Source organism: Lutra lutra, chromosome 4 (genome assembly GCF_902655055.1).
Source record: "Lutra lutra chromosome 4, mLutLut1.2, whole genome shotgun sequence".
NCBI classification, from domain to species: domain Eukaryota; kingdom Metazoa; phylum Chordata; class Mammalia; order Carnivora; family Mustelidae; genus Lutra; species Lutra lutra.
The window spans coordinates 36,227,817-36,248,884 of record NC_062281.1 but is presented as its reverse complement, the minus strand read 5'-3'; the positions used below and the strand labels follow the sequence as shown (position 1 = coordinate 36,248,884).

The 21,068-nt window shown below is 40.1% G+C and overlaps 1 protein-coding gene across 7 annotated transcripts in view; it reads right to left on the bottom strand.

Annotated features, from left to right (window-relative positions):
- The window catches only part of NCALD (neurocalcin delta), a 388,261-nt gene that overhangs the window by 54,955 nt on the left and 312,238 nt on the right, over positions 1-21,068 (bottom strand). The gene's annotated exons all lie outside the window — the stretch shown is intronic.

Here is a 21,068-nt window from a genome sequence, read left to right as displayed (position 1 = left end):
AGCCTCTAGTTAATAGCCTCATCTTATTCCTTCTGTGAATGGTAGGGAGCTGGAACGAGGCCATAGAGGGTTCTACACACCCCTGAGAGGGAGCAAAGGGTGTTAAGGCAAAAGCCTCAGGACTTAAGATGGTAAAAGAACCATAGGAGTTAGGTTCCAAGAAGAAAGGGTTCCATGGCCCAATTAGTTTGGGAAACACACCTTACCATATATTCCCCTTAGACATTTACAAGCAAATTAAAAGCACTGAAAAGTTTTTTAATTAAGAAGCATGCTAAATTTCTTTCACCTAGCAAGTACGTTTGTCATGGAACATCCCACAGAACCTGCCTTCTGTGGGTCCCACTGTGGGAAATGCTGAGAGGTCCACGGTCTTCGAGCAGAGTCAGAGTGCTCTGCTTTAGAAACCCCAGTCTTCTCTCAGTACACATGCTTGTCAGAAAGACCTGCTAAGACACTCAATTCCAGAACCTCCTTGGCTTTAACCAACTTTCAAAAGAGGCAGAGATCAAAGAAGCCTTGCTGGTTCCCAACAGAGGCTTTGGAAGCGTTTTCCTACAACCACCTCCTTCAGCCTCAGGCACCTTCCCTGGTTTCTGCATCAGGGATTTTGGGGGGCTTGGCTCTATAACCTCTGACTTTGGTAGATGTCCATCCTCTTTGACCCGAGTCTTGTCATAACCTCATTTGGCTTCCCAGTAGCTGTTCTCATTCTTTGGTCCAAGGACATAGCCTCACCCTGGACCCCGCAGCTTCACCCTGCAACTCTGCGGCCGAGGGGTCCTCTTATAAGGTTTTATTGCTTCTGAATCAACATACGGCTCACTACCTTAAGTCTAACCTTGTGCTGCCTTGTGAGAATGAGTTACCTTGAAGGCAAAGGTAATGGTCCACCCCATTTTAATCAAGAAAATTTCATAGTGATCTAGTTATCTTAGAAAGATTGAGGGGTGGGGCACTGAGGTACAATATATTATCTCATTTCAATGTCCCAACAAATGATGAGGTAGTTGCAATTTCTACCTATTTTCCAAATCAGGAAACTGATCATTTGAGAGATAGTAACTTGCCCGAGTTCACAGAACTTAAGTGATAGAGTCAGAATTGTTTGAACCCAGGCAGTCTGACCTCAGAGTGCACACTGCTTGGAATCAATAAGCTTCCCTTGATCCACCCCCCAGGGTCCCCAAATAAGGTCTACCTATTTACCTTCTGAAACCACTGCCCAGGAACATGGCACTCTTCTGCGGTCATGATCCTAAGGCAGCCTGGGTTCCCAACATCACCCCTCCTTCAGCAGTCTGGTCAGCACACCATCCCCTGGCTCTGTTCTCCTCTCCCTGTCCCTCTGTCAGAGCAATGTATTTCTACTAGAGTTAACTAGGAAACTACTCTGTACTCATGTTCCCTTTCTGGTAACTAAATGGTTTTAAACCAAGCTAAGTGTCCATGTCTCCAGAGACTGCATATGCAGGGTCTCTAATGGACACTTACCATTACTGGGTCAGGTTTCAACTTCAGCATCCCATGAATCCCTGTTTGCTTTGCATGGACTAATATTCTCAACCCCCCTGCACCTGAGCTTCCTGGAAGCTTTTTTTTTTTTTTTTTTTTTTTTTTAATAAGAAACCTATGCCATGGCCACACCCCAGACCAAAGGACCAAGAATCTCCAGGAGTGTGACCCTAGCACTGGCAGTTTAGGTAATTCTTATATGACATGAGAGTTGAATACTCCTGCCCCACATGTAGGGCTATGTTCTTTTTTTTTTTTAATATTTTATTTATTTGACAGAGAGAGATCACAAGTAGGCAGAGAGGCAGGCAGAGAGAGAGAGAGAGGGGAGGAAGCAGGCTCCCTGCCGAGCAGAGAGCCCAATGTGAGGCTCCATCCCAGGACCCTGAGATCATGACCTCAGCCGAAGGCAGAGGCTTAACCCACTGAGCCACCCAGGCGCCCTAGGGCTATGTTCTTAAGTGGAAACACGTTTTCTAAATTTGGGTCTTCGTACATCCCACAGTGCTGGTGAAAGATGATGATCTGCTTATCGGAGGAGGGAAGAGGGTTTAAGAGTCATAGGCCTAACTCTGATCACCACACACTATTGGGTCAGAATCCGCTCCTTTGGGATTTGGTTTTCTCATGAAATAATAAGGGATTAATACTAACTTACCTCGAAGGTGGGTAATGAGAAATGATTATTTCAGGTGGTCACCAGGTACTATTTAGGCCAAGTTAAAATGTGATTTTCCTCTTAAATATTACTAAGAAAGCCCCAGTAGCTGCACACGAGAACCGGACTTGATTGCAATGAAGCAGATGGCAGACTCACTAATCACCCGTAGATGGCTGCTGCTCTTTCCTCCCATTAATATCTGTCTTCTGGAGAGCAATTTGGGGAAATAAATCAAAAGGAAAGGACACAGGTTCTTTGGCACGCTCCCAGAAAACTGATGCCGTCTTGCTGACAAACTGTTTCCTGAAAACAGGTGTGCCCCGACTCAAAGAGCATGGGGCCCTACAATGAAAGAAAATACCCAAAGCATTCTTCCACTTTACAAAGTCTTCTTGAAATAGAAACTCCCCTTGTGCATAGGTAGTTAACTTATTACTCTTGGGGTGAAAAAAATCATTCCAAAACAGAGATGGAATGCTAAAACGATCACGTTAACCAGTGGGGAATTAGGATTTAGCTTATAAAACCTTTACAGGAACTCATGATATTTGAAGTGAGGTTTAATCCCATGAAGCTAGAAAAAGCTCGAAGAGAGAGAGATATATATTTAGGTTGCAAGACACAATTTTCAGGCCCTGCCAACCACCATCTCATGTCACAAGCGATGGGAGCATGGGCAGTGAGCCAGGGTGGAGGCTCTCACCGACACGGATATGAGGAGGCCCACCTGTGGCATATCAGCCTCCGTCTACAGCTCCTAAGAGGTCAGCACCAAGGTCAGCCTCCTTTGAATAAGAACCATCTAACACCAACTCCTCGTGTATTTATTATACCCTGAATCCTATGCACTAAAGAAGGCTTTCTAAGGAAGGCATGCTTTCCTTTCTAAGGCATTCCTTTCTAAGGAAGACAACAGGGCATGTTCCCTGCCCTCCACTCTCTTGTCAACTTCTTATGACCAGATATTCAAATCTAACAGCCTTGATCTTTTGGGAAGTGTCCCTAAAAAAGCAGAGGGGTAGGACTGCCAGATAAAATACGGGAAGCCCATTTAAATCAGAATTTCAGATAAATACTAATTCATGTTAGAACGTAAGTATGTCCTAAATACTTCATGGGATATACTTATAATGAAAAAAATTCTATGTTTATCTGAAATTCAAATTGAACTGGGTGTCTTGTATTTTTACTTGCTGAACTTGATAGCCCTACTTAAGAGATCTGTAGGCTCTGTTGTAAGCTTTGTGAGTTAGTCCCATCCTTAGGTTGCTCCTCACAAATAAGGAATTTGGAGTTGTTTCCTAGTTGTGGTAGTGATCTGGGCAGATGACTTTCTATTTGCGTCCAATCTTTTGTGACCAGTGGCATATATCCACAACAAGAGTTTTTAGTGATGTGAGTGATGCTAAGTGGCCATGCCGGGTTGAGAGTGCGGATTGTGACTTTATAAATTACCGATCCCTAAAGGCCAGGGTTGCTTGCAAGGCCTAAAGCAGTGCCGGTATTCTAGAATCACTTGTTAAATCCAAGGGCACAGCCATTTGCAACAACATGGATGGACCTAGAGGGTATTATGCTAAGTGACATAGGTCGGACTGAGAGAGACCAATACCATATGATTTCACTTAAAAGTGTCATTAAAAAAATCAAATGAATAAAACAAAAGGCAGAATCAGATCTACAAATACAGAGAACAACCTGATGGTTGCCAGAGGGGAGGTGGGGGTTGGATAAAATGGTGAAGGAGAGTGGGAGACACAGGCTTCCAGACAGAATGAGTAAGTCACGGGAATAAGAGCCATGGCATAAGGAATATTCAGTGGTATCGTAATAGTGATGGTTGGTGACAGATGGTAGCTACACTGTGAACACAGAATAATGCATCACTAAGATGTAAACCTGAAACTAATGTAACATCATATGTCAACTATACTCAAATAAAATAAGAATAAAAATAAATACATAAATACATAAATAAAACAAATAAATCCAAGGGCACAGAGCTTGCTTCCTCCTGCTATGTGCTGAGCAGCCACATGCTTGACTGAAATTCCTGGTGCTGGGCGGTCTGTCCACAGCAAGAGATCCTTGTAGACGGAGAAGACTAAGAGGTACTAGTGGTTGTCAAGGGTTAGCTGCCGAGAGTTAAGAATCACCTTGAAAATCTTGTAAAGAGGCAGATCCCAAGCCCCAGGCTTCTGGATTCCAATTCCAAAGTCCTCACTTGAGCTTCGAAGTCCTCACTGCAATTCGGACCCCATGCTGGGGCTTGTGTTTACACCTTGTGCCTCTTCCCCCAGGCTCCTGGGAAGATCCCAGCCAAGAGCCAGGTGCCCCCACCCACTGACCCAGCAGCTCAGATCCCATCGGGACTTTGAATAATGAGAGGACTTGAACTTCTCTTCCTGTGTCCTTTTCGTGCAACTATTTCTCTCCTTATGTCTCCAGGCCTGACTACCGCCAAGGCTGCCAAACACGTGGCCCTTTATGCCAGTTGCTTTATACCGTTAGCATTCCCGGACCTGGCTTTCCTATTAGCACAGCCTGGCATTTCACTGATGCTTGTTAAGGTAGCTCCTGGGTAATACACCTGGGGATGTCCTGCCTTACACGGTCCCACACCGAGCACCACACAGCTTCACTCTTAAAAACAAGCCCACTGCGATGCTGAGAAGTTGGGGGTGTGATGACGAGCCCTTTGAGTCAGGGTCTCCGTCTTAGCAGGTGAGGAGCGAGCCCACTGGGAGTGACATATTTCCCAGACTGTCTTGTGTTAGGAACAAATAGAAGGGCCCTAGGGAGATGTGTTTAGTGAGACTCTAAATTGGAGAGTGGATTGGCCCCAAAGACGAGAGATGGGTGATGGGGCGGAACAGAAATGACTGAGATGGAAGCAGTAAATGGCCTGCAATCTGAAGCAGATGCCGGCACCTATCTGGGGTAACTGTGGGCAAATGTGCTCCTTGAGTCTAATTTCAGAAAAGGTAAACCTAATCCCTCTTGGATTTCATTCATTCTTCCACCCGTTTGACAACTATTTATGGAACACCTGCTATGTGGATAGAATAACACATCTTGAAGTGAAAAGACTTGTATTAATTAACCAGAAATCGAGAGCCTACTTGCCCTGAAAATCAGTAGTTTTTTATTAAGTTACCAGAAATGGGAGGCGAGGCCCTCAGACTTCTGGGGAGGACTTCCAGGTGGTGAGTGAAGTCAGAGGCACTGGAGCAAGGAAGTTCTGCCAGGTAATCGTGTGAGAGGCAGAGCCCTGCAACAGAGGGGCTCCTGCTGTACCAGTTTCCAGCGAGCTACTGGAATCCAGTAGGGCTTGGAAGCCCCATTCTAAGCATCTGTGTTTTCACTTCCTGCAAAGTGAGGGCTCAACACAGGTAATGCTATTGAAAACAAGTGTAAGTGGATCTTTTCATGTAAACTGGCAAAGAAGACTGGTGTAGGTTTTAACTTGTGATTATAAAGAACCAGGAAGGATCCTTTATCAACACCTAAGGAATTGGGGAACCAGCATTTTTGCCAAAATAGTATCGTTCTAATTAGATCTGCATTCCCTGAACTGGCAAAGATCAAAGAAACTCATAATAAGACTGCCACTGAGCACAAAAGGATACAGCAGAGATTAGAGATTGTATTTGGATGAATCAATTATCTATAGCAACTATGAGAACCACCACCACCAGTACCCCCAAAAGGCCATGCCCCAGTTTGCCTTGGGTTTTTCCCCATGATGCTCCTCCTGCCTGAAACACCCTTTCCAAAGCTTCTCCTGACAATCAGGAGGTCAGTAGTCTTGTTTTCAGAAAAGAAATACAACACACCTGTTTCCAAGGTCAACATCAAGCTTGTTCATTCCCTTGTTCATTCATTGAGTTATTTTGTTCTTTGACCTGTACTGGGCACTTAATGGCATGTCAGCCCCTATGGGGTACATTGAGGATACAGACATGAAACAAAGCACCTCATTTATCCTCGGGGAGCATGAAGTTTAATGGAAGAGACAATAGAAAATTATACAACTATGTGGTTAGTGTTATAATAGCGGTTTGTATTACGCAAGAATACTGGGGAGGTTTGGAAGGCCTCTTCGGAAAGGCAGGGCTTGAGTGGAGTCCTAAAGGATCAGGAGGCACCTGTTGGAGAAAGATATTATGATCTATGATGGAATCAGCTCATGTGACCCATCTTCTTTCACTTTGCTCTCTGTATAAATGATCTCTCTGTATAAATGATCATATAAATGATCTATCATATATCTAACCAGGATACGAAGTGCTGTCTGAGGCCATGAAAGAAAGAGAAATGGCCTTGCAGAACAAAAGACACGTGCCCTGGTCTCAAGCGCTAACACACGGGGATAAACATTCTGCATGTTAATATAACTTCACTTTAGGATGGCAGCCTAAGCATGCAAGTTCATGTATTCCATCTCCCAAAGCTCCACGGAAATGGCAGAAAATATGTATGAGAAAGAATAATCTGTAACAGGGATGGAAATCAGAAAAGGTTACCATCTGTAGACAGAAATTCTTAAAAATTTCTGGAAAATAGTGAACAGACATGGTTGGATTGAGCCAACAAAAACCATCAGAGATTAGGTTTCAGAGAGAGATGATGTAGAGGTGAGAGCTATTCTTCCCAACAGAACCCCTCCGGAGAATGCAGGTCTGGAGCCACAGAAAGAAGGAGCAGACAGGGGAATTAATAGAAGGGCTCTGCAGAATGCTTTTCACCCCACCTTTTTGCACCCATCCCCAACTCTGCACGAAAGGGCAGTACACCTATGCAGTTCACTGCTCAAAACATAGTCTTGCTAGCTTGGGCACTTTGGACAGTCATAAGCTTGCCTACCTGCTTCTTATTCTCAAATGAGAATAATATTAATAATAATATTCATATTCATAAATATGACTGGTCCACTCAAAAGGCAACAGTTATTTAAGAAAAACCAAGGCATAAAAGAGAAGGATCCAGAAGAAAAACAGAACAACTGATGTCAAAGGAATTAGAGTTGAAACAGGACATAGAAGATAACTTTTTTTTTAAAGTGTTATTTCTGTTTTCAGGGAAATTTAGGAGAATATTGTATCCATAAAAAGGATATCCTTTTTATGTATCCTTTGAAAAAGGAGCCATTAAAAAAAAAGAAAAATTTTTCCTAAAACTAAAGATTTTAAAAAGACCCTGAGTAGAAAGGTTGAATTACTGACATGAAATGACACAAAAATAAATCTGAAATCTGGAAGACAAATTTGAGGAAATTCTTGGAATCCACATAAAAGAAAAAAGAGAAAGGGACGTCTCGGTGGCTCAGTTGGTTAAGCGTCTGCCTTCCGCTCAGGTCATGATCTCAGGGTCCCGGGATCAAGCCCCATGTTGGGCTCCCTACTCAGCTGGGAGTCTGCTTCCTCCTATTCCTCTGCCTCTCCCCCTGACTTCTCTGCTCTCTTTCTCAAATAAATTAATATATAAAATCCTAAAAAAGAAAAAGGAAAGAGAAAATATTAGAGAAAATTTAGGAACATAGAGGAGAAAGATCCAAGATCCAAGAGATCTAGTATCTTCTGGGGCTAAACGATATAATATTCTTCCAAATAAAAGCTATTGGAGGAGAAAACACAGATGATAGAGAAGATGAATATTTCAAAGAAATAACAGGATATTTTCCTGAGCTGAATAACCCTTGAATCTTCAGATTAAGACAGCTTGAAGGGGACTAATGAAAAAATGACATACCTAGACATTTCCCAGGAAATTTTATGATCTCCAGATACAAAGAGAAAATTCTAAAAGCTTAGGGAGGGAGTAAAAAAGCTACCTGTAAAGAAAATGGCAGTAGACTTTGCATCTGCTTTTCGGTTTGCTAGAACACATTGGAACAAAGCCCATAAAATTGTGATGGAAAGTTATTTTGAAGCTATATTTCAATTACAAGGGCAAAATGAAATCTATAAGGAGTTAGCCCTTCTGCTGTTTTGATGAAACAACTCAAAAATATACTCTAGAAAAACTGAAAATGAATCAAAGAAATAGGCAGACCTGGAAACAATGGAAATAATCCAGTTCTGATGGAAAGATATCTTAGCGGAACAGCCTATTTAGTCAGAATTAGGAAACAGGGCTGTGAAGAAATCTTCAACAAACAAAAGGTTTTCACGACCGACTGGATAGTTAAGAATCAAGAAGTAAATGATGACAGGCCATGTATGAACTTAATTTCTCCAAGTCAACCAGAGAAGAGAAAGAAAATGAGAAATGCTAGAAAGATAAATATCAATACAAGGGACTCACGGTCTCAATATGAAGCAAACTAAAATACAGTTTGTATTTAAACAATGGACTCTAAAAAACACTGGTGTCTGAAGCACGTGAAGATAAGCCTCTATGGTCAAGGTTAACAAATACAGTGAATCCCTCTAATCTCTGTGAGTTCTAGTTCACCGGGTAAAATAATTGCTTCCCTATTGTATGATTTACGAGTTTTTTAAAAGAAGTTTGTAAATTCATGGACTATGTTTCTTACAGACTATGCTTTTTTCTAGTTCTTTTTTTTTTCAGGATAGTACTCCTAAGGGTGGAATTAAGTTTCAAATGCTGGTTAAAAACCTTTTATTTCCCCAAAGGTTATCTTTGTTTGATTACTTATGGTCTTTTTTGATCTTCATGAGATGGTTAACTAAGCTTCAGTAACTGAAAATATAAACCTCTACCTATTAAGAAACAATTAGCCCAATCTCTTTGTATTTGATTGGTTTAAAATTTTTAAAAGATTTTATTTATTTATTTATTTGACACAGAGAGATCACAAGTAGGCAGAGAAGCAGGCATAGAGAGAGGAGGAAGCAGGCCCCCCCGCTAAGCAGAGAGCCCAGTGCGGGCTCGATCCCAGGACTCTGGGATCATTACCTGAGCTGACGGCAGAGGCTTTAACCCACTGAGCCACCCAGGGGCCCCAACTGATTTAAAATTTTTAACTGGCAATTCAATTTCATTGAAATCCAGTAATTCCTGCTTTAAAGAAATCAATACCTGAAGTTCAAATCCTCAGGTTCATTTTGGAGTTCTTTTTCTTCTGTTAAAGTAAAATGAATTATAATGCTTTTTATTTTATTTTATTTTTTAAAGATTTTATTTATTTATTTGACAGAGAGAGATCACAAGTAGACAAAGAGGCAGGCGGAGAGAGAGGAGGAAGCAGGCTCCCTGCTGAGCAGAAAGGCTGATGCGGGACCCAATCCCAAGACCCTGAGATCATGACAGGAGCCAAAGGCAGCGGCTTAACCCACTGAGCCACCCAGGCGCCCTATAATGCTTTTTAATTTGAAAATATTTAATTGTGCTTATTTTAGGCAGTAGAATATTAAGAGTGAGGTTTATTTTCTTCTTTATGTCCTTCTATATTGTCCAAGTGTTTTATCACAAACATGTATTGCTCAATACTTAAAAGTTACGTAAAATAAACATTAATAGAAGGTTAAGTATAAGACTATTTAAGTATATCACTGGGACCAGAAAGTCTCAGGTTCAATGGCTTTCTTTTGTCAAGCAAAGTGGCAAGCTGAATAATTATGCAAAAATTATACTGAATAAGATTTAAGTAGGTGGTTTGGGAAAACATGTTTCAACCCATCATCTCCACTGTGTCTGAAATCTCTGCATCATGGAATTCTGCATAAACGCTGCCCACTTGTAAACCTAAGAAACTTCCAGTTACTTGGGAACTTTTAATAGGGATTTTACTAACTGAAGAGTGTATATACAGGAGAAATTATAGGTTCATTTTAAACATTCTTAAAATGCACCTACTTAAAGAAAGTAAAATGGTGATTAGCAGGGCCTGAGATAAGGGGAGAATAGGGAGTTAGTCTACAATGGCTACAGAATTTCAATTTGGGAAGATGAAAGAGTTCTGGAGAGGTACGGTGTTGTGGGTTGCACAACACGAATGTGCTTAATGCCACCGAATTGTACTCTTAAAACTGTTAACATTTGGGCGCCTGGGTGGCTCAGTGGGTTAAGCCGCTGCCTTCGGCTCAGGTCATGATCTCAGGGTCCTGGGATCGAGTCCCGCATCGGGTTCTCTGTTCGGCAGAGATCCTGCTTCCCTCTCTCTCTCTCTGCCTGCCTCTCCATCTACTTGTGATCTCTCTCTGTCAAATAAATAAATAAAATCTTTAAAAAAAAAAAAAAAAAAAAAAAAAAAAAAAAAAAAAACTGTTAACATTTTTAGGTTAATTTTATGTTGTGTATTTTTTTTTAAAGATTTTATTTATTTATTTGACAGACAGAAATCACAAGTAGGCAGAGAGAGAGGAGGAAGCGGACTCCCCGCTGAGCAGAGAGCCCGATGCGGGGCTCGATCCCATGACCCTGGGATCATGACCTGAGCCCAAGGCAGAGGCTTTAACCCACTGAGCCACCCAGGCGCCCCTGTTATGTATATTTTATCACAATAAAAAAAAAAGTCCCTGTTTTTAAAGTCCAGACGTGATTTAATGTGATTTCAGTGAGAACTTTCCTTCTTTTTTTTTTTTCTTTTTTTATGCAGTATCTCAAAATCAGTACCTTTTTGTCAACCTGTAGCATAACAAAGTTTTGTGCCCTTGACCCTTTGGGAGTTTAACAAAGTAATCCTCCTGGCAAGGATGCCCTGTCAGAGCAGTAAGGCACCTTGGTCTGGGCTGTTTGGAAGGCCAGAGGAAGAAGTCAGTTCTTTTCAGAAGAGCAATGGACTGGGCTTTTAAAGTTGGACGTTAGCCAACATTTCTGGAGGTGACTATAGCAGATTTTAATAATAGTTATTTTTACAAAATGAAATTTGGACCAGGGGCTGCCTCTTTCTTAAATAGCTTCTATTCTGTGAAAACATCTTCTGGAGAAACCAGCAAATAATCTCATGAAAACCGTAACTTGCAGTTAAACTTCGGCTCAGTTTCTCTATAAAGAAAGTTCCCGAGAGAGTGAGGGGTTCGAGTTAACTGCCCCCAGTTCAGGGATCACCAAGGGTGCCATGGCCGTTCACGGCCAAATAGCCAGGAGGCAGCAAGGAGCAACTAGGTGTGCAATGGACTCAGGAAACAGAATTGATTTCCAAACAGGCACAACTGCCAACAGCAGGGGCAAGTCATGCTCTGGAAGCACAAAGCACAGCCGTTACTCTCTGTCCTCAATTGCGTTAAAAACCTTATGTGGTTGGACACTTCACAACTATATCACGGATTCAATTCCTGACAGCCACTGGACCTTGGGGACAATACCAACCTGCCGGGGGCCGTGGCAAAGTTATCAGCAGTATGACTCCGTCACATTTCACTGGAAGGATTAGCAAATGATGTTTTTGTTATTCTTTTATTGTGTGTGTATAAATATATGTAATATTTATATAAATATACATATAAAAAATATATATATAGTGCACAGCTCTGTATGTATAATTTACAATATTTTTCTTGAGAATGGGATATTTTGATTAAAAGCATTCTGATAGTGGGGTGCCTGGCTGGCTCAGTCAGTAGAGCATGGGATTCTTGATCTCAGTGAGTTCAAGCCCCATGTTGGGCATGACAAACCTACTTTAAAAAAAAAAAAAAAGGGAAAGCAAAAACAAAAAAAATTCTGATAGTTGCCAAACACATCAACTGATGGTCAGTTTTCAAAGAATAGATATAATGAAACATGCTTCCAACTAAACTTTACTGAATATAATTTAGTCTTTCATTGGTGACTCAATTAATTTTTTTTTAAAGATTTTATTTATTTATTTGACAGAGAGAGATCACAAGTAGACGGAGAGGCAGGCAGAGAGAGAGGAGGAAGCAGGCTCCCTGCCGAGCAGAGAGCCCAATGCGGGACTCGATCCTAGGACCCCGAGATCATGACCCGAGCCGAAGGCGGCGGCCTAACCCACTGAGCCACCCAGGCGCCCTGGTGACTCAATTAAAAAACATCAGAATAATGATGCAATATCCCACAGGTTTCATTATGAATATCAATTATCACTACAGTATAATTCTATGGAAAATGTTAGGAAGCTTCAATCTTTCATCTGGCTTGGGTTTTATGTGACTATGACTTTGCTAAAAACAGATTATAGTTTTAAAGCTATGACATTACATAGCTCTCCCTACAGGTATCACCCAGCTAATGGTAAAAGGACCACTCACACAGCATTGAAGGCAGAAGATAATTCATATTTCTTTTAATTTAAAAAGTTAGAACTTTCCTATGAGAAAATAGAGAAAAAGGAAATACTTAACACATACTGGGATTTTAAAATAAATTATATAAAGCAAAAGTAAACAGGGTTGTTAAAATACTGTAACACCATTTGACACATACATCACTTACTTACCTGTTCCCAAACTCACTAGCTTCCTGCTGTCTATCTGGTCAAATCCAGCTTACCTTAAATTGGTCAATTCTAGATCACCACAGACCCACCTCAGGTATTGTATGTTTGTTTTTTTTTTTCTTTTTCCAACCATTTTCTCAATCCCAGATGGGTGTCAATTTCTGTTACCAGGATGTACTCATGATGTTTGTTATTCATGGATGACCCTCTCACTTTTGTAGTCATGCCAAATATTCTCCATTTATTAAGACCCAGTTCAAAGCTTAATTCCTCCCTGAAGGAAGATGCCTTTCAATGTCACATATCATTCTAGGGTTAATTCTTCATTATTACCAGAGGTTTAATGAGTACATACAATGTGTTGCATGCTACAATAAGCATTATGAGAGGTTGTAACCTAGATACAGCTCTACAATTTGTTGTATGTTGTATGTTGTCTAGCCTCCCCAGTTGGACTATAACCGTTTCAAAGACTGGCTGGTCCTGTATTATGCTTGTAGTTCTGCTTAGCTGGGACACCTTGAATGAAGTGTGACATGTATTGATTATTGAAACATTTGGGTCATTGGACAACATCGGCCCAGTGTCAATGGTAAGCAAATGAGAGACAACTGGAGGAAACTTACCAGTCCTTGGACACAAAAGAGATCTTTCCATGGGTACGTGACAACAGGGCCCACTATATAGAATTAATAAATGGTGAATGAACAAATGAATGAGTGAAAAAAACAATTAACCTTCTAAAGGCATGGTGGGAAGACCATCAGGAGAGGGTGGCATTTTAGTGAGAAGACAATCAGAGGTATTGATATCTCTGCAGCAGAAGACACAGCAGGGTCTCTTTGAGTGAGGATATAAGGGTTATAGTTTGAGTATTCCCAGTGCTAGATTTCTGGAGCCACAAGCCAGTGGGACAGTTGCCATTTTGGCAGCTTTGTAAGAAGACTTTGCTGAATGAGCTTCATCGTACCTGGCCAAGAGGAATTCCCTAGCTTTACTGTAAACCATTAGAGCAGAAAAACAGGCTTAGAAGGATTGGAAATGAGCCAAAGGAGAGTGTCAAGAAGACAGCAGGGCCTAACAACAGAAAACTGGGCAGCAGATTAGCAGATTAGAGTAGGTGTGAGCGAGGGAGACAAAAGCAGGTAAGGAGGGCTTCACAGTGACCAGGGAAAAAGAACACAGGTACTACTGTCCACACAGCCTCTCCAGCGGAGAGGATCCTAGGTGGCAGAAGCAATGAGGGAGATTTTACTAAGGCAAACAGTCAAGTCTCAGAGTAGCCCAAATCTTCCAGAACCGGCAACAGCATTAATATGTAGGACACTGTTCTGAATTTACAAACAAGATGCCCATTTGTAATTTGGTAACTGAAATATATTTTCCTCTAGAAATTATTTTAATTAGGTTAGGTACTTTTCCCAAATCATAAAAACCTATTTAAGTTATATGTACCTGAAGTTTAATCCCTTATACAGGTATTTAAGTCATATCTAATTATCCCATATGTCCTAGCTACTCTGGCTGCTTAAGAAATAATGCCCAAACTGATGGACTTAAAACAACAACAATGTTTATTTTGTTCACGAATCTGCAATTTAGGGCAGGGCTCAGCAGCGATAGCTCATCTCTGGCCCACTTGGCATCAGGAGGGAGAGCAGGACTTAAGAATTAGGGCCTGGGATCCTCTGAAAGCTTCCCCACTCCTATCTCTGGTGGTTGGTGCTGGGTGTTGGCTGAAACACCTACATATGGCCCCTCCATATGGTCTGGACTTCCTCACAACATGGCAGCTGATTTCCAAGAGCAAATGTCACGTGTGAAAGAAAAAGAATAGCCCAGAGACAAAGAAATTGTATCTTTTTATGATCCAACCTTGGAAGTCATCTAGTATTGTTTCCACTGTGCTCTATCAGTTGGACCAATCACAAGCCTATGTAGGTTCAAGGGGAGGACAACAGACTCCTCCTCTTTATGGTGAGTGGCAAGATTCTAGAAGAGTATGTGGGAGCTGATATAATTATATGGCCAATTTTGGAGAGTACAATCTGCTACAATATATTAGGTATAAGGAAAATAAAATATATCTCAGCTTAAAAAGCAACAGAGCAGAGTGAGTAAAGAGCCAGGACTCTAGGCTCAGATACCTATATCTGAGCTCTGTTATATATCCTTGTGTAACACTGGGCTATCTACTTAAGCTCTCTGTACCTCAGTTTCCTCATTTGTAAAACTGGATGCTGAGAAGAAAAAATAGTTATTTTGAAAAGAGCTTAGAAATCTATCTAGCTCCCTAAATGTTTGCTACTATCGTAACACCAGGAAGATACCCAGCCCATTTTGGGCAGTGGTACTTCATAGTTTCTGGGGAAATGGTGGTGGTAGCAGCACTATCAGAGGAAGAAAATTAATGATAACAGTTCACATTATTGAACATCTAATACCCGTCACTTACCATGCCAAGTAAGCTGGCTTAACAACCAGTAAGGTAGGCACTGGTATTAGCCAGGTAAGAAAACCATGACTTAGGTAACTTGCCCTAAGTAACATCTGCAAGTTGTAGATGTAGGACTTTCCCCAGATTAGTTTAACTAGCTAGAAGTCTGAATTCCTGGACAATTGTGTGGAGTAGAACCTTTCTCCTAGGGGTGCCTGGATGACTCAGTTAAGTGCCCAACTCTTGATTTCAGTTCAGGTCATGATCTCAGAGTCACGAGATGGAGCTCCATGCCTGGCTCCACACTCGGTGGGGAGTCCGTGTGAGATTCTTCCCTCTGCCCCTCCTCCCACTCATGTTCTCTCTCTCTTTCTCTCTCTCTCAATAAATAGATAAACCTTAAAAAAAAAAATCTTTCTCCTAAATCTGATTTGCAGGTGAGCAAAAAATGAATGGTATTATGCCATTGGGAGTACTACGCCATTGGGATTTGGGATTATGTAGTAAACCTATCTTGACTGGATTAGTACAAGAAAGATAAGAGAGATACACAGTTGACCCTTGAACAACACGGGGTTTGAACCATGCATGTGTCCAATTACACATGGATTTTTTTCCTGATAAATACAGTATAGTACTGTAACTATTTTCTCTTCCTTATGATTTTCTTAATAACATTTTCTTTACTCTAGCTTGCTTTATTGTAAAAATACAGTGTATAATAATATAACATACAAAATATCTGTTAATTGACTGTTTATGGTATTGGTAAGGCTTATGGTTAATGGTAGGGTATTAGAAGTTAAGTTTCGGGGGAGTCAAAAGTTCCATATGGATTTCCTACTGCATGGGGGGCTGGCACCCCTAATCCCCATGTTGTTGAAGGGCCAACTGCACTTGGGCACTACTAATTTAAGGATTCCTTTCTTAAAATAAAATAGCTCTCCTTTCTTAAAATAAGATAGCATATTTGCCTAAAAGAAAATCATTCTTTAGGTCAGTTCCTACCAGTCTCATTTTTTGCTGATTTAGAAGACAGCCAGCCTTTGGCCTACTGAGAATAGGGCTAGGCATACTGATCTGGAATGCCTGACACTGATAAGAACAGATTGCTTACAAATCAGGCCGACTGTTCACCAGCTGAAGAATGCCCCTTTGAAGGTTTAATTTGGGTGTAAAATCTAATGGCTCCCAGTTGTTTGCTTGTCTCTTTTGTTTTGAATTATGTTTGTTTCTGTTTTTAAAAGTAATTCTCATTTTGGGGCGCCTGGGTGGCTCAGTGGGTTAAGCCTCTGCCTTCGGCTCAGGTCATGATCTCGGGGTCCTGGGATCGAGCCCCGCATCGGGCTCTCTGCTCCGCAGGGGGCCTGCTTCCTTCTCTCTCTGCCTACTTGTGATCTCTGTCTGCCAAATAAAGAAATAAAATCTTTAAAAAAAAAAAAAAAGTAATTCTCATTTTGTCTACACTGGCCAGCATAACCATGAGGAAGAAACTGTGGCTGTTGATAGACATAGGATCCCTAAAAGTGGACTGTAAGTTCCATGATGGTAGAGACCTTGCCTGTCTTGTTCACCATAGCATCCCTGGTGTCTGGGCTAATGCCTGGCACACAGTAGGTGTGCAAAGCTTGTTGAATGTATGGAAGACTCAGTGCTTGAGTAAAAGCTCAAGCAAACAAAAATCAGAAGTTCAAAAAATAAGCTGAGTTTTCTATGCCAGTGGCATATATCGCTCAAAACTATGTGAGGGAGGGGTCCCAAATGCTTCCTGTATTATGGAGATGCAGCAGCCAGTTAATAAATGTTTGGTTCCTGTGGCATCTGATGCCTGGGAAGGCATAAGATGGGATAAGTTTTGGTGGGATGCTATTTTTTATCCCCAAGGATGTTGTAAACATGGTCATCACAAAATTGGTTGTAGTTTTCGTTGTATGAATCACATGAAGGTCTGTGGGAGTCAGCTGAGCAGAGCCAAAGAATAGAACACTTCTCAACATTTGCCCCTAATGGATAGGGTTTAAGTTCATAAAAGTAAAAAAAAAAAAAAAAATCTGGAATCATCCTTTAAAAGATTCATCTTCGCACAAAAGCAATATGCAGCCTTAGCTTTTCCTACAGTCGTTGGGAGAGAATTCAGAAAATATGAATGATCCTTCCATTAGGACAAACAACAGCTGAGTATCGTTCAGATTAAGATATTTCTTTCCTGCAAATCAAATATAGAACTTTAATGTCAGCTGAGTATACTACCTTTGACATTAGTGTAAACTAAATTTTGAAGAGATGCTGTGTCTCTAATTAAAGGCATTTATAGAAATATGTCCCAAAAAACTAAGGTTCACTGCAGAGATAGAAAGAACAGACTGTCTTTAGTTTGAAGAACATGGCTCCAGCGAATTTAAATATTTATCATATAATTTTTATATAGAAGTTTTAATGAGCACTAACTTTTATGGCATCACTTCTGGAGACAATAAAAAAAAAAAACTATATTTTGGGATGCTATTTCTAGTCAGATTTCCATCATGGGGCAAGATTTAAATAACAGTTGATTTCATGAGGAGTAATGGCACATTCCTTTCTGAAGTGAAAATTTCAAACACCTGCCATCAAAGAGGCAAACAGTACAGCTGGGAGTCAGAGATTTTTAGACTTTTTCCAAGTTTCTTTATCAAGTTGCCTCTGAGACTCAAAACCCCCAAACCAGGTGTTCTCTTCTTGTCCAATGACTAAAATTTGTTTGAGAAAAATCCTCTCTCATAATTCCCCGAGAACACATGAAGGAAAATTGCTAAGCTTCCATTTCAAATGTTAGGGATTTGGATTGAGTTTAGACAACAGCTTGTACAAAATGTCATGGCTCCAATTCTCTTACGCTGAGACGGGGGATGCTGATGTAATAGAGCAGCTTTGGACAATCTAGAGGCAGGGTTGGAAAGGTAATGATACATGATGTCAGCCAACCAACTGCAAAGCTACCTAGTAGGTTGGAGAAGAATGGTAGGCAATATCTTCTGCAAATTCAAAGTTGACAGGAGAACAAGACAATGGCTTACACAGTCATGCTAAACAGTATCAATACCTCCTGTATTGTTCTCAAATAACCAATAAGTCAAATAGAATTCTGAGTTCAAATTACTTAGGAAGTGTCTCCATTCTCCATTTCATTTTGAATGTGGCCCATCCTGGGGACCTCTGGTAGATATATTAATAGGCTCTATCCTGAGTAACGAAGTTAATATTACAACTTACGGATTCACGCAAGTATGTGCTTTACATTACACTGGGAAGTTATGTAAGTTCTTGAATGATCTCACATAACATCCTGCATTCTTCATCTGAGTATTCCTGGCTTATTTTCTCTGAGTGGATAAAAGCCATTTTGTAACTAGCTTTAGTCTTACTTCTGTGGTCCATGGTTTTAACTTGCATAACTTACGTTAACACTCTAAGTCCTTCCTCTTCAATCCTTTCTAATGAGGTAAGAGTTTCCCAGTCCATGTAACATAAGAATGTTTATGGATTTCAAGGAGGAAAATGAACGAAAGTTATAGTTTGGTAGCTGTCTGGATATACCATTCCTTTTCACACAGAAATTCGAGAATACTGTGAAATTCACACATTCAGAGAATAAAATCAGATGTGGAACTGGACGTGGAAATGGTGGTGTTTTGTCCAATGCAGTTCTACGAACTTTCGGCATCACTTGCTTACCTATCATTTAATTCAGGGGTGGACAGAATTCAAGGGAATCCAGGAACTTGGATGGGAAAAATATGACACTTTCAGTTTTGCCAGTCTCAAACTGAAATTTAGTATTTCTTTTCATTAAAATGTAGGCTACAAACACAGTACCTGTGATTTTGTCACCAAGAGAAATCACGGATGTTCTCACACCACATTACAGTTGGTACAGACATTCCGAAATACCTTCTACCCTCATCACTACTTCAAAATGATGGTAGTTATACCTGCTGCTAGTTTGTATGATTTAAGAATAAATTATTAACAAAACACATATCACAATTTCAAAAAAAATCTGGTTAATGTATTTCAATAAAAGTGGTTTCCTCTGTAATCTTGCATACTTTAACATACATAAAAGCATCATTCTGAGAAGTCTATAGGCTTTCCCAGGTTGTCAAAGAAGCTCATGACATGAAAAAGGTTAAAAATCCCTGAACTTATACACAAAGCAACAACCAGGTTTCAAGCAAATCATTCCTCACTGCTATCTTTTGAAGCTGAAACAAACTTGACCTTGCAATCAGCACAGTCTAACTGCTGTAAGTAGATGACTCTGATGAGAGTCATTTTCTTTTTATTTTGCCACAAGGAAAAACCTGTAGATTCTAGAGCCTCTCTGAGATCATAGCATAGGGTGCTCTCTTCTAGTGATAAACTTTATCATTGACATTTTGTCATCAACGTGGACTTGTTCTCTTATATTTCACACTGCTGAAATCCAGTGTATTTTATAAGGGCACTGAATATAATCATTTTATGACTTTAATTTAAAATATCATAGAGGGAGATATATAGAAAATCTTTGCTGTATCTTTGCTATCTAAGCTATAATGATAATTACTTATTTTTCATAAAAAGAAGCAAACATCAAAGTAGTCTATCAAAGACAGAGTTTTTAAATGCAGTGCTAACGGTCCTATCCATGTTCATTTGAAATGCTGCAAATCAATTAAGATATTTCTAGGGGTGTTAAGAATGTGGTCTCTGAGTTCCTAGAATTATGAGATCAATTAAATGATGAGATGATGCCTCAGTAGATGTACCTTGATTGTAAGCACATTAGACTTTTTGGAAAATCCTCTGTGGGGTCTCTGGCCAAAAACAGATTTACCAAATGTCAGTCAATTCAATGAATATTCAGTCATTGAAAGTAACTGAAAAATTATTGATGCATCCACAATTTTTCACTTATCACTGAAACTAAACGCTATTCAAAATTCTTATCTTCAGAAGAAATATAAATGCAATCAGAATTCTAAAACTAATAAAGAACACAGAAACTAAGAACAATATATTCTTGCATTACCTTGAGATATAAGTCACATATCACAAAATACATATTCATATACACAGTGAAACCATTATTTTCTAGCCATCAAAATAGTAAGTATATTAAATGTGCTGCTCTAAAATTTTCCTATTTCTCCTGTTGAATTTGTAAGATTTAGAAACCTGATTATAAATGTAGGCTTCAATGAGCTTAAATGCCAGAGGTTTCCTCTGAATTATTAGCTTCAAAACTACCCAATCTATCCAATGATAGAAAAATCCAAAATTACTAAACTTGGGAAGAAAAGGAACTACAACAGTGCAAATAAAACAGTTTGCATTGTATACTGTGCTAGGAATAAGGAGATAAAAAGTCTTATTAATCACCATTACCAAATTATTCATTCAAGATCTGGAGCAAATTTCAGTGACTATTTATATCTGGATTTGAATTAAAGTAACATCTACTATTGTTTCCTTCTGTGGGCAAATTTCAGTTCCTAAATACGAGAACAGCCTGCATGACTCCTTAGTGAAGACTAACCAATGCCATTCTCTTCACAGCTGAGTTTTCAGAGGAAGATCCTGAAAACGGGCACTTTGCTCTAACAACCAAAGCCAACGACAGGCACACACACATAAGAGGTTCCTCCCCAACTTCCCTGGCATATTCCAGATTATTTTTCTCTAAACAGGAAGCTGTTGACAGTTTCCCTGGTATTTTCAGACTACCCTATTTACAAGAAAAAAATCCCAACTTTTGTTTCAAAGTATAATGTTCTTTCCCGCTGTGCCTATTGTTGCTAATTATGCATGCTGCAAACAAGATAGAAACCAAATTCCAAACTATTCTAGGCTGATTCAGAAGGGGTAACAATTGTAAAAAAGAAAAAAAAAAAGCAGTTAGTAACATATTGCAAGACTATGCTGGAGTCTTTAAACCCAAAACAATGCTGAAGGGAGGATTCCTGGAATTCGACAGGGAATGTTTGGCTCTGGCTGTAAAATCCGTATCTCTGAATAATGTCATGTTAGCAAGTGTTGAGCAAGAAAGGCGATTATATTTTAACTTA